The following is a 12,272-nucleotide window of genomic DNA, read 5'->3' on the forward strand; positions in this document are numbered from 1 at the left end:
TTCTTTGTAATTGGAGCCCACAATTTCCTCTGATTCTGTTTTTCATACATAGAAACCAAAAGACGCTGTGTAGAGATAATTACAGGGCCCAGGGTGATGGCCTAGCAGTTAAATCCTCATCTTCCACACACTGGGATACCATGTCGGCACTGGTTCATGTCCCAGCAGCTCCACTTCCCATCCAGCTCCCTGTTTGTGGCCTGGGGAAGCAGAAGAGGATGGCCCAAAGCCTTGGGACCCTGCAGACAGGTGTGGGAGACCCAGAAGAAAGTTTTGGTTCCTGGCTCCTGGCTCCTGGCTTCTGGCTCCTGGCTCCTGGCTCTTGGCTTCAGATCGGCTCCACTCTGGATGTTGCAGCATTTGGGGAGTGAATCAGTGCATGGAAGACCTTTCTCCCTGCCTCTTCTTCTCTATAAATCTGTCCTTCCAATAAAAATAAATAAAATATATTTTTTTAAAAAACTAGAATAATAAAAGAGACTATTACAACTGAATTCAGGGAGAGAATGGGGAAGGGACTATCATATTCTACAATTGTATCTATGAGCTATATTGAGTCTTTATATTTTGACCAAAATTTTAGAACATAAAAACCTTAAAATAAAAATATATCTGACATTGCATAATACAAAATGAGTACTCAAAAATTACTGACATTTTTATACACCAACAACAAACTCACTGAGAAAGAAATTTAACAGCAAGATCATTCACAATAGCTACAAAAATAAATTTGATGCTTTGGAATAAATTTAACAAAGAACACAAAATATCCTTCAAGTGAAAATTACAAACTGGGGCACGGTGAGGTGGCCTAGTGGCTAAAGTCCTCGCCTTGAATGCGTCAGGATCCCATACAGGTGCCATTCTAATCCCAGCAGCCCTGCTTCCCATCCAGCTCCCTGCTTGTGGCCTGGGAAAGCAGTCAAGGACAGCCCAAAGCCTTGGGACCCTGCACCCATGTGGGAGACCTGGAGGAAGCTTCTGGCTCCTGGTTCCGGATCGGCACAATGCCAGCCGTTGCGTTCACTTGGGGAGTGAATCATCAAACAGAAGATCTTCCTCTCTGTCTCTGCTCTTCTGTATATATCTGACTTTGCAATAAAAAAGTAAAATAAAAAAGTAAATAAATCTTAACAAAAATAAAATCACAAACTGGGAGGTCTGGGGCAACAGCACTGTGACATAAAAAGCTAATCCACTGTCTGTTGGTACCCGCATCACATATCATATGAGCAGTGATTCAAATCCCAGCTGCTCCACCTCCAATCTAGCTCCCTGCTTATGGTCTGAGAGAGCAGCAGAGCATGGCCCAAGTGCTTTAGTCTCTGCACCCACCTGGGAGACCCTGAGGAAGCTCCTGGCTTCCAGCTTCAAGCCATCCTAGCTCTGAACCAACCCTGAATGACTTGGTCATTTGAGGAATGAACCATAAAAGCGAAAATCATTCTTTCTTTGTCCCTCCTGTTCTCTCTATAACTCAGTCTTTCAAATAAAAATACATAAATCTTCTTAAAAACTACAAAAATGTTTATGAAAGAAATTAAGCAAGACCCCTCAAAATGGAAAAATCTCCCATTTTCATGGATTTATATTATTAAAATATTCATATTAGAAATGGCTGCTTTGATATATGATTGTCAGATTTAGCCCATGTTTGTATTCCAATGGAAATGTGGTCTTGTAGTCATCTAATGGTATTTTCTTCTTTAATATTATGATTAGTGGCAAATTAAGCCTGTTAATATACTGGGTCCAAATTCTGTCATCAAATTCTATTAAAAACAGAGAAGAGAGGGAGGAGTACTGGAACTTCATCTATGTTATACATAAAATCTGTTGCATCCTAGTGGCTAAATCCTCACCTTGCATGCACCGGGATGCCATATGAGTGCTGGTTCATTCCCTGGTTACTCCCCTTCCATCCAGCTCTCTCCTTGTGGCCTGGGAAAGCAGCAGAGAATGGCCCAGAGCCTTGAGACCTTATAGCCACATGGGAGACTCGGAAGAGGCTCCGGGCTCCTGGCTTTGGATCTGTTTAGCTTCGGTTCACCTCTGGCTGTTGAGGACACTTAGAAGTGAACCAGAAGATGGAAGATTTTTCTCTTCATATCTACTTCTCTCTATAAATCTGCCTTTCCAATAAAAATAAATAAATCATTTTTTTTAAATCTGTTCTCCTTATACTAATAAAAATATCCATACTACCCAAAGCAATTTATAGATTCAGAGCCATCTTCATGAAGATAACCAAAAATACTCACAGAACCAGAATAAAACCTGAAATTCATATAGAAACAAAAAAAAATCCCAATAACCAAAACATTCATAAAAAAACCCTCAGAGGCATCAGCATGCCAGGTTTCAAGACATACCACAGAGGTTTTGTAATGCAAACAGTTCGATTTTTATTTTATATATAATGCAAAGGTATTATGTAGTTTTCATTGGGTGGCTGTAAAAGTTAAATGGAATAATGTTCAGGAAGTGCGCACCATAATTTGCAAAAAATAAACACGCAGCAAGGGGTTTTAACAGTGTCAACATTTTAAACAAAAAAATATTATGAAAACTCAAAAATATTTATTGTTAAAAATTTAGGTCAAACCCAATATGGTAGCCTAGTGGCTAAATCCTCATTTTGCATGAACCGAGATCCCATATGAGTACCATTTCATGTCCTGACTGCCCCACTTCCTATCCAGCTCCCTGCATGTGGCCTGGGAAAGCAACAGAGGATGACCCAAAGCCTTGGGACCCTGCACCCACCTGGGAGACCCAGAAGAAGCTCCTGGCTTCAGGTTGGCTCAGCACCAGCTACTTGGGTATGAGTCAGCAGACAGAAGATCTCTCTCTCCTTCTATCACTTCTTGGCTTTTTGGGTAAAACCAATATAGTATCTCTCTCTCCTTCTCTCTGTAAATCTGACTTTCCAATAAAAATAAGTATGTCTTTAAAAAAAATTTAGGTCAAGTCATTGCATGGTTGATTGAATGAGGATAGGGGCTAGGCAGAGAATGGGAATCCATTGCCTACGCAATTGGTCAAGTTGTCATTATTGTGGAGCATGCATTACCGTATTGCATTTCTTGTCATTATTATTTTTACCAAAAGTAATATCATCAGTGAACTCTAAGTGAGATCTTAGGCCTGCACAATTCATCAAGAGAAGTCGTGACCTGCCAATAGCAAAATTAATCCAAAGGAACAATAATAAACGCTATGATCATTATAAAATGACATCAACATCCACTAATTTCCCAGAGTGTCATTGGGTAAGCAGCCTTCTCATTTGCCAAGTTGATTGAGAACTCTCCCACCCACTTTCCAGAGCAGGTGGGCTCTGAACATCAAGAAGTACACTTCAGGTGGGAGCTCTCGTGCATGTGCCAAGGGCTTTTCCTGGCCACGCATTATGATCTGCACCCCTCCCTCTGTAAGAGCACTATTTAAAGCGATTCTTACCCCACGGATCATCCAGTTTACTAAATCATGGTTTATTTTTTCCCGAGGATATCACACACTATTTCAGAGTTGCTTTTCAAAGGTCTTAAATGGCTTGGCTCAAAACTGGTTTTGTATTAAGGGAATGAAAAAATGTCCCAGAGTTTCAATCAGCACCTTAATAAATAGACTACTGACCTCCCACGGACCACTGGGAGTGCCCACAGCACCAGCTAGCCGAGAGAATTCCAAAGCCTGTTTCTCTCGGCTGCTTTTCCACATTTTTGCTACTCTGATTTCACTGAAAATGGGATGAAGGAGTACACGCATTGTCAGCTCCCCCGCCTCATCCCACATGACTTCCACAGGTGCAGAGAGCTGAAACATGTGAACCTTTGTCAGGGCAGTAATTTAACTATCCTGAGTTAGTCACAGGATGGATTAGAGTTGGGATTCTTATCAAAGTCCTTGCTGCATTGCTTCAAACACTAACCATGCATTCAATGAAAGTTAAAAGCAGTGAGATGTTATTCGTATACAAAGATACTTCCATAAACTCATGGAAAGGCACATTACCCTTTAATTCAATTTTCCACAAACCTTTTGAAATGTCTTTGCACAATATCTGAGGGAATGGGACCTTCTACAAAAAGGAATTTTCCAGATAATCAAAGCTCACTCCATCCAGAACCAAAAACTTTTAATCGTTGATAGAATTTAAATGTACTTTACATGTTTTATAGCTGCTGAAATTAGGTGGATGGGTCTTTATTTTCTCATTTACTGTGTTTATTCATAACTAATAATCTCTTCAAGTGTATTGCACTGGTGTTGACCAGAGCTTCCAACATAAATCAGCCCCACTCTGTCTTCAATCTCTGAGTGCTTGTGTTGGGCCCACGTCTTCCTGGTCCTTAGTTCTAATTCTCTCCTGTTGTGCAGAGGTCTGAGGGCTCCTAGCTGGTACATCCCACACCTCATTATTTGCTTGGTGTGAGAAGCCAGACAACGACATGTGTGAGAGGGAGTGGCACCATTTTTCAGTTTCCAGTTCAAAAAGCCCCAGTCATTACAGCCAAAAAGTGATTCCATATCTTACATTCACACGAAAAGAGCATGTGTTGGGCATGGCTTAGCGGCTAAAGTCCTCGCCTTGAAAGCCCCGGGATCCCATATGGGCGCCGGTTCTAATCCCGGCAGCTCCACTTCCCATCCAGCTCCCTGCTTGTGGCCTGGGAAAGCAGGAGAGGACGGCCCAAAGCTTTGGGACCCTGCACCCGCGTGGGAGACCCTGCACCCGCGTGGAAGACCCGTAAGAGGTTCCTGGTCCCGGCATCGGATCGGCACGCACCGGCCCGTTGCGGCTCACTTGGGGAGTGAATCATTGGATGGAAGATCTTCCTCTCTGTCTCTCCTCCTCTCTGTATATCCAGCTTTCCAATAATAATAAAAAAATCTTTAAAAAAAAAGCATGTATTGCTTTTTCTTTTGGTATTTTTTTCCTTTTTCACCTATAATTTTTGACAAAATGTGAGCATCATCTTGAGATAAATGGCTATGTATTATCACACAGTCTCAATGTACTCGTGCTCATCACTCATTTTCAAATCTGAAATAAAGTTTCTGTTCATCTCAGAAAATTGATTTCTGCTGCTGTTGTTGTATTTTCCTAAGTTGTCAAAAACATCACTCGAAGAGGAAAGGATGTAAAGCAGGGATGGGGTGCATCTGGCCCAGGGGCATGTATAAGCCCCACAAAATCATTCTGTCTTGGCTCTGCCAAGGCAACCACATGTAGGATTCAAAATCCAATAAACCTATAGAAAGCAGCCAATGCCAGCTGCCAACTAATATGCACCCTAGGAGAAAAGCAGCCAATAACTGGCAGGCTTTCTGGGCCTGATTAATGCCAACTTTGTATTAACTATACCAGTATGCCAGCATAGTTGCTGGCCCCCCACTGGCATGTGTGAGATCCAGGGCTAGGCTAGGCTGTAACACCCACCAGTAATAGCTGAGACCGCATATGTTAGGCTGGGTTGAAGTACCTTCCAGCATGCCATCAGCATATGTGTGAGCTGTCTGGAGGCAGGCCAAAGGCAGGGCTCCAGCACCTGCTGGTACTTGCAAGAGCCAAAATGGATGTGGGACAAGCGAGGCTAAGCCATGGCACCCACTGTATCATAGCAGAGTCAGGTCTTGGGGTGGACCAGGCTGGGGTAGGCTACAGCACTCACTGCTGCGAGCTGGGCCTTGGGGGCAAGCCAGGATGTAGCAATTGACGGCAAATGCCAAAACTGGGGCAGGCCATCTCAGACAGGGCCACAGCATGTGCTGGCACACACAGGGCTAGGAGCAGCCTGGTAGAGAACTTCAGGGACTCTGTTGCTGGGCTTCTGCTCCCACTGGTGAGCGTGAGAGCTGGGACCAGGGGGTGGCCCAATCGGTGCATGGGCCACGCTGGGTTAGGCTTCTGAACCCACTGGTACGCATGAGAGCCAGAACAGATGTGGGCCAGCTGAGCCAAGCCACAGCACCATCTGGCAATTGCCAGGACTGGGTGTGAGTCATGTAAGGCTGGATTCAATATACCCTGGCAGGCACAAGATCTGAGGTTGGAAACATGCTTGGAACTTTGGGCACTCCCCTGCCAGACTGTATCTATCACCTGTGAGCAAAAGAAACAGGGCTGGGGGTGGGCTAGGCTGGACAAGGTGGTAGCACCTGGTGGCATACTTGAGAACTGGGTCTAGTGCCAATCAGGATAAGCTAAGTTGCAGAACCTGTGGATGCGCATGAGCGCCAGATGGGGTGTGGGCTGGGCCAGGCTAGGCTGCAGCAGAGGCAGGCACAAAAAACAACCAGGTGGGGGCTATGGGGTTTGTCCCAGCTAAGCCATGGCACCTGCTGGAATGCATGAGGACCAACCCCGTGGCAGGCTGGCTGGTCTGGGCTGCAGCATCTGCCAATTCGTATAAGATATAGGGCTGAGGCAGAGCTGATCAAGCTGCTTCTGCCAGTATATGTGTTGGGTAGTGCAAGCTACAAATCATACCTGACCCTGCACTGGGTGTCACACGTAAGAGTCAAGTGTGAGGTCACCACAGGCAAGGTTTCTTGGGGGACTCACTGACTAGACTCAGACCCTGGCCACAGGAAAAATCACAGAATATGTAGTCTAACTTTGGAGTGCACATATTGGGACTTCGTCTCCTCAGTTGCTGATGCCTGTGCAGTGAACAGTATGTACAGATGCACATGGGAGACATGACAGCCAGCTCATCTGGGCCAAGAGACATCAACTGCCTCATTAGAGGACGGAAAACAATAGGTTGAACAATTCTCCTGGCCAAGCTTTGCAGCATGTTCCCAGGTCTGCAGATTCACTAGGGTGGACTTTGTCAACCAAGAGACCTTGGAAATATTTTCTCAACCCTGGAAACACAAAACCAACAACAACTCAGAGAGATTGAAATCATTCAAGTGGGCCCGGCGTGATAGCGTAATGGTTAAAGTCCTCGCCTTGACACTCCAGGATCCCATATGGCGCTAGTTCTAATCCCAGCAGCTCCATTTCCCATCCAGCTCCCTGCTTGCAGCCTGGGAAAACAGTCAAGGATGGTCCAAAGCTTTGGGACCCTGCACCCATGTGGGAGACCCACAAGAGGCTCCTGGCTTTGGGTTGGCTCAGCTACAGCCATTGTGGCCACCTGGGAGTGAACCATCTGATGGAAGATCTTCCTCTCTGTCTCTCCTCTCTGTATATCTCCCTTTCCAACAAAAGGCAAACATAAAGCAGAATGGGTAAGGGTTGGTTGGGCTTTGCCACAGCATCAGCTGGCAGATGCTGGCACCAGTGACTAATTGGTCAAGTTAAACTACAGAACCATCCAGAAAGTGCATGATCCAGGAGTGGGAGTGACCTAGGGGGGAAATAGTGGGCACCCCTCTTGGGTTACCACTCCCACTGGAGAGCATGAAAACCAGGACTGGGGTAGGAGTGGCTGGACAGAATGGCACCCACCAGCATGTGTGTGGACTGGATAGTGGAGCTGGTTGGGTTGAACTAGGCTTCAATGCCCATTGACATGTATGAGAACTGAATGTGGTATGGGACAGACTGGACCAATCTGCTGTACATACTGGCAAGCACGGGAATCAGGGCAGGGGGCGGGCCTGGTGGGATTTATTGTGGGTTGCTCCAACTAGGCTGTAGCTCCCACTGGTTTATGTGAGGCCCGACTGTGTGCTGGGCAGAATCAGGCTGGACTGCAACAGCCATTGGTTCCAGTGGAAGACAGGGCTGGAAACAGAACTGACCCAGCAATTGCAACCGTCAGTTGATTGGAGCGATGGACTGCGCTGGGCCCTGTACTTGCAAGTACACACAAGAATATGTTGTGGGATCGCCTCAGACCAAGTTTCTTTGGGGATCACCCCAATCGAACTGCCAGACTCAGAACCCCAACCATGAAGAGAAGTGCAGGTTACATGGTCTGACATGGAGTGCATGTGTCAAAGCTGAGCCTCCACAGAGGCTCAGATGGAGCAGTAGACAGCACAATCAGGTGCGCATGGAGGATATGGCAGTCTATCAGAACCTGCAGAGGATACCTGGCATCACAACAGAGGACAGAACAAATCAATCAACTACCCCACCCATATGTTGGCAGTGAAAAACTGGGCAAATGGAGACTCTAAAATGGACTATGTCAATCAGTGGATTCTAAAGCAACTTCATCGTGCTTGGAATGGCGAGATTGGCAGCAATTCATAACTGTTGAACTATCGAAACCACTTGAGCAAGATCCTTGGACCATGCCCCACATTGGGGACCTGGGATGGGTGGGAGGCTGGGTGGGACTTCTCCCTGTATCTCCCCCTTTACCCCAGACACAGAAAAAGAGAATTTGGAAATAATAGTCTTACCCACTTTCCTGTAGCCCTTGAATCTTTGTGCCCTAATTAACCATGTAAAGATTGTCAAAAATAAAGACATTTAAAAGAAAAAAGATCTCCGCTCAGAGGGCAACGTCTTAAAATACAAGTCAGTTACTTCCTCCAGTCTACACCCTGTGCCTCTTATTTAACAAAAAGAAAGAAAGAAATAAAGAAATCATTCAAGTAACATTCTTGGAATACTCTTCCACGCATCAGGGACTCTAGGGGGTCATCAAAGGATCGTCCCTATCCCTGGGTGCTGATGTAATGTGACAATAGGGAGCAGCCCTCTACCCCTCTTCCCTGCAGACACTGGAGGGGACAAAAAGACTGAAACATGTTCCATCTAGCTTCCACTGTACCTGACCTTCCCCACCCTAACCAGAACCCACAAATGCATGCATCTCTGTCAACTGTGCAAATAATACGAAAAATAAAATTTTTTAAAGTTAAAAAAAATCTTAATTTCAGTAATGTTTTGTCCTGGTGAATCTTGTAAAGTTTATTCCTTCCAATGTTCTCCTAAAGTAATTTTCTAAATGAAATTATTTGTGAACACAAAACAAGAGAATAGTGTAAAATTCTCATCAAACAAATGAGTGTGGTTTTATTGTGGCTTTGTAGACTGAACTCAATCTTTAAGTTTTATTTACAGTCTTTGGTACTGCACCCCTATCCCATCACTGATGCTTAGTTTGACCATGTGACTTATTTGTGCCAATGGAAGAGTAGCAAGTATGATACAACACTTGTACATTTCTGCTTGGTCCTTTGAAACCCTCCATTTTCATGAGAACAAGCCCATGTAGCCTGCTAAGGGATAAAATTGTGTAAGACAGAAGCAAATTATTCCAGTTAAAACCAACTGGCTGCTAAACAGAAACGCACATGCCAGTATTTATCTGGGCTGGGTAGAGGGCTGGTTGGGTCGAGCTGGGCTTCAAAATGCATCAGTAAGTTCCAGAGTTTAATGAGAGGTGGGACAGACTGAAGAAGACTGCGGTAACTCACTCACATGCATGGAAAGCAGGGACGGGAGTAGATTGGGTGGAGGTTGTGCGGAGTCGCCCCAACCGGGCTACAGCTCACGTTGATTTGTGTGGGGACTGAGTGTGAAGTCGGTAGAATCGAGCCAGAACACAATGCCTGTTGGTCCAGGTGGATGACAGAGCTGGAAACAGAACTGACCCAGCTGAGTCCGGTCACCTTAAGCAGGGCTATGACATTAACAACACGCTAGAGAAACATATCGGGGGAAGATTCAGTTGGGGAGGCGAGGGCCAAACCCTATGGAAATTCTAGCCCCACAGGTCACTTCTAGAGATGGAATGGTGATGGACTAAGCTAGGTGTGACTGGGAAGCATGCCTTTGACCACAGATTGGAGAACCGACGGCAATCTGGACTAGTTGGGGCAGCGGTGCTCGAGTGTGCATCCTGAGGGTGTGCGGGGTGGGCCAGACTACAACGTTCACCAGCTCAAGCAAGGCAAAGGGGAAGGCCGGATTGCACCGGCACTGGCCCAAAGCGCAGTGGCATGTAGGACAACGGGATCCGGAAGGGGCTCAAAGGGGAGAAACATGAGGTTCCCCAGGTGAATTATATCTCCCACTGGTGAACTGGGGGTCGGAAAGGCTGGGCAAAGCTGCATCAACAGCTGGTCAATGTATCAAAACGGCAATGGAATGGGCGCTCCGGGCAATACAGAGCACACCTTAGCCCACAATTACGATTGGTAACCAGGGTGGAGCACAGGACATGCCCAGCTAAGTTTTTATACCAACTGGTCTGCGTGAGCCACGGACGCTGAGCCACAGTGTCTAAGGCTAAGGTTGTGACAGGTGAAGGGCTATGCCAAGCTGAGTCAGAGCAACCACAGGCATGCAGATGAGGGGCTAAGAGAACACTGTAGCTGGGTGGAGGTTCCCACCAAGGGGCACATGAGCTGGAAAGGGGCTGCGTCTGGTCAGGATACAGTTGTCTCCCTTGGCACAAGTGTGGACTGGGACAAGACGCACAGGGCCGGGCCAGACTGCAACACTTCCTGATGCTGTGAAGGACCAGGTTGGATGAGGGACGGACTAGGCTACGTCTTAACCCCAACTGAGCCCTATATGTGGGTATGGACGAGCCGTGGCTGGGCTGAAACATCCAACAGCAAGAACCAGAATGGGTTGAAGGCCAGTGGGGAAAATCCACTAATCCTACTAGGAGAGGAAGTGAAATGAGCAGAGCAGGCTCATGGACCCACTGGTATGCGCAAAATCTGGTATTGGGAGGGGCTCTGATGGAGGAGCCTAGGCAGCTCCCCTGCAGGACACAGACCCTGCAGGTGGGCGCAGGAAGCATTGAGGGAAACAGCCAAGAGGTCATGGAAAGAATCCCACAGGCATACATTTGGCATGGGTTGGGGCAGACCAGGCTGAGCCACTTCACGTCATCCACTGGCAAATCTGAGTACCAGAACAGAGTGTGGGTCAATCCAGGTCCGGACGCTACAAAAGCAGTGAACAACTAGGAATGTCAAGTAGAAAACAGGGATGGAATACGGAACCAGCCCAGCAACTGCAACCACGAGCCGATAGGGGTGATGGACTGCCGGGCCCTGTGCCTGCTGGTGCATACAGGAATCTCACAAAGTTTCTTTTGGGATCCCCGCAATCGAGCCTTCGGTCTCTGGATGCTAAACATCAAACGACAGGACAGAACAAGTCTATCGACCACTTCAGCTATATATTGACAATGAAAAAATGACCCAACTGGAGACTATACGATGGACTATATCAATCAGTGGATTCTCCAATGACCGCGTCGTGCCTGGAGTGGTGAGACTGGCAGCAATACAGTTCTGTGAAAACTATCAAAACTGCTTTGCCGGCTCTACCTTTGGACCAGAGATGGCCTCCCCCAGAAACTGAAGAACTTCTCTAGACAATAAGATGCGGCACTTCTTGCCTGGTAGATGCATGCAATGAAAGAATCTCAACTGAATCTTGATCTGTGGTAATGTAACAAGGTGGAAGAATGCACTATGGTGGTGGGGGGGAGAATCACAGGGCCTATAAAACCATGACACATAATGCAATGTAATAAAAAAAAAACACAAAAATGTAATACAGCAACGGGGTGGAGCAATCCACCACGGGGGGAGGGTACAGGGAGGGGTTGGGGCATCCCCAGAGCCTATGAAACTGTCACATAATGAAATGTAATTAATAAAATTTATATTTAAAAAAAAACCAACTGGCTAAGACCAACACCATGGTATATCAAGTTAAACTTCCAACTGTAGGGTCAGCATCCCAAACCTGCCCTGGTTTGAGTACTAGCTGCTCCACTTCTGAGTCAGCTCCCTGCTAACACGCCTGGGAAAATACTACAAGATAGCCCAAATCCTTGGGTCCCTGAACTCACAGAAGAAGCTGCCAGCTCTTGGCTGATACCTGGCCCCTTCCCAGCCATTGCAGTCATTTGGGGATTGAACTAGCAGGTAGAAGATCTTTCTCTTTTTCTGTAACTCCTCCTTATAAATAAATAAATAAAATGTTTACCAAAAAAAATACTATCTGATCTGCCAGTGTACCCAGTCCAGCACCCACTTAACAGTGGATCCATATGCAATCATCATGGGACACAGCAGAGCTTGTTCAGATCAGGCAAATTACTCAGTCTTAAGAACATGAGAAATACTAAGCATTTCTTGTTTAAGCCATACAGTTTGGCACGGTTCCTTACACAGCAATGACAAATATATGCCTGAATTCAAGTCATTTCATGTTATAATATTTTTAAGGCCAAGAACTTTTAAAGTCATTTCTAAAGCTTGATAATATTATTCTGTTTATTCTCCATGGGAGTAGGATAAGACTCAATAGGCTCAACAAAAAT

The sequence above is a fragment of the Ochotona princeps genome, chromosome 3 (genome assembly GCF_030435755.1).
Source record: "Ochotona princeps isolate mOchPri1 chromosome 3, mOchPri1.hap1, whole genome shotgun sequence".
NCBI classification, from domain to species: domain Eukaryota; kingdom Metazoa; phylum Chordata; class Mammalia; order Lagomorpha; family Ochotonidae; genus Ochotona; species Ochotona princeps.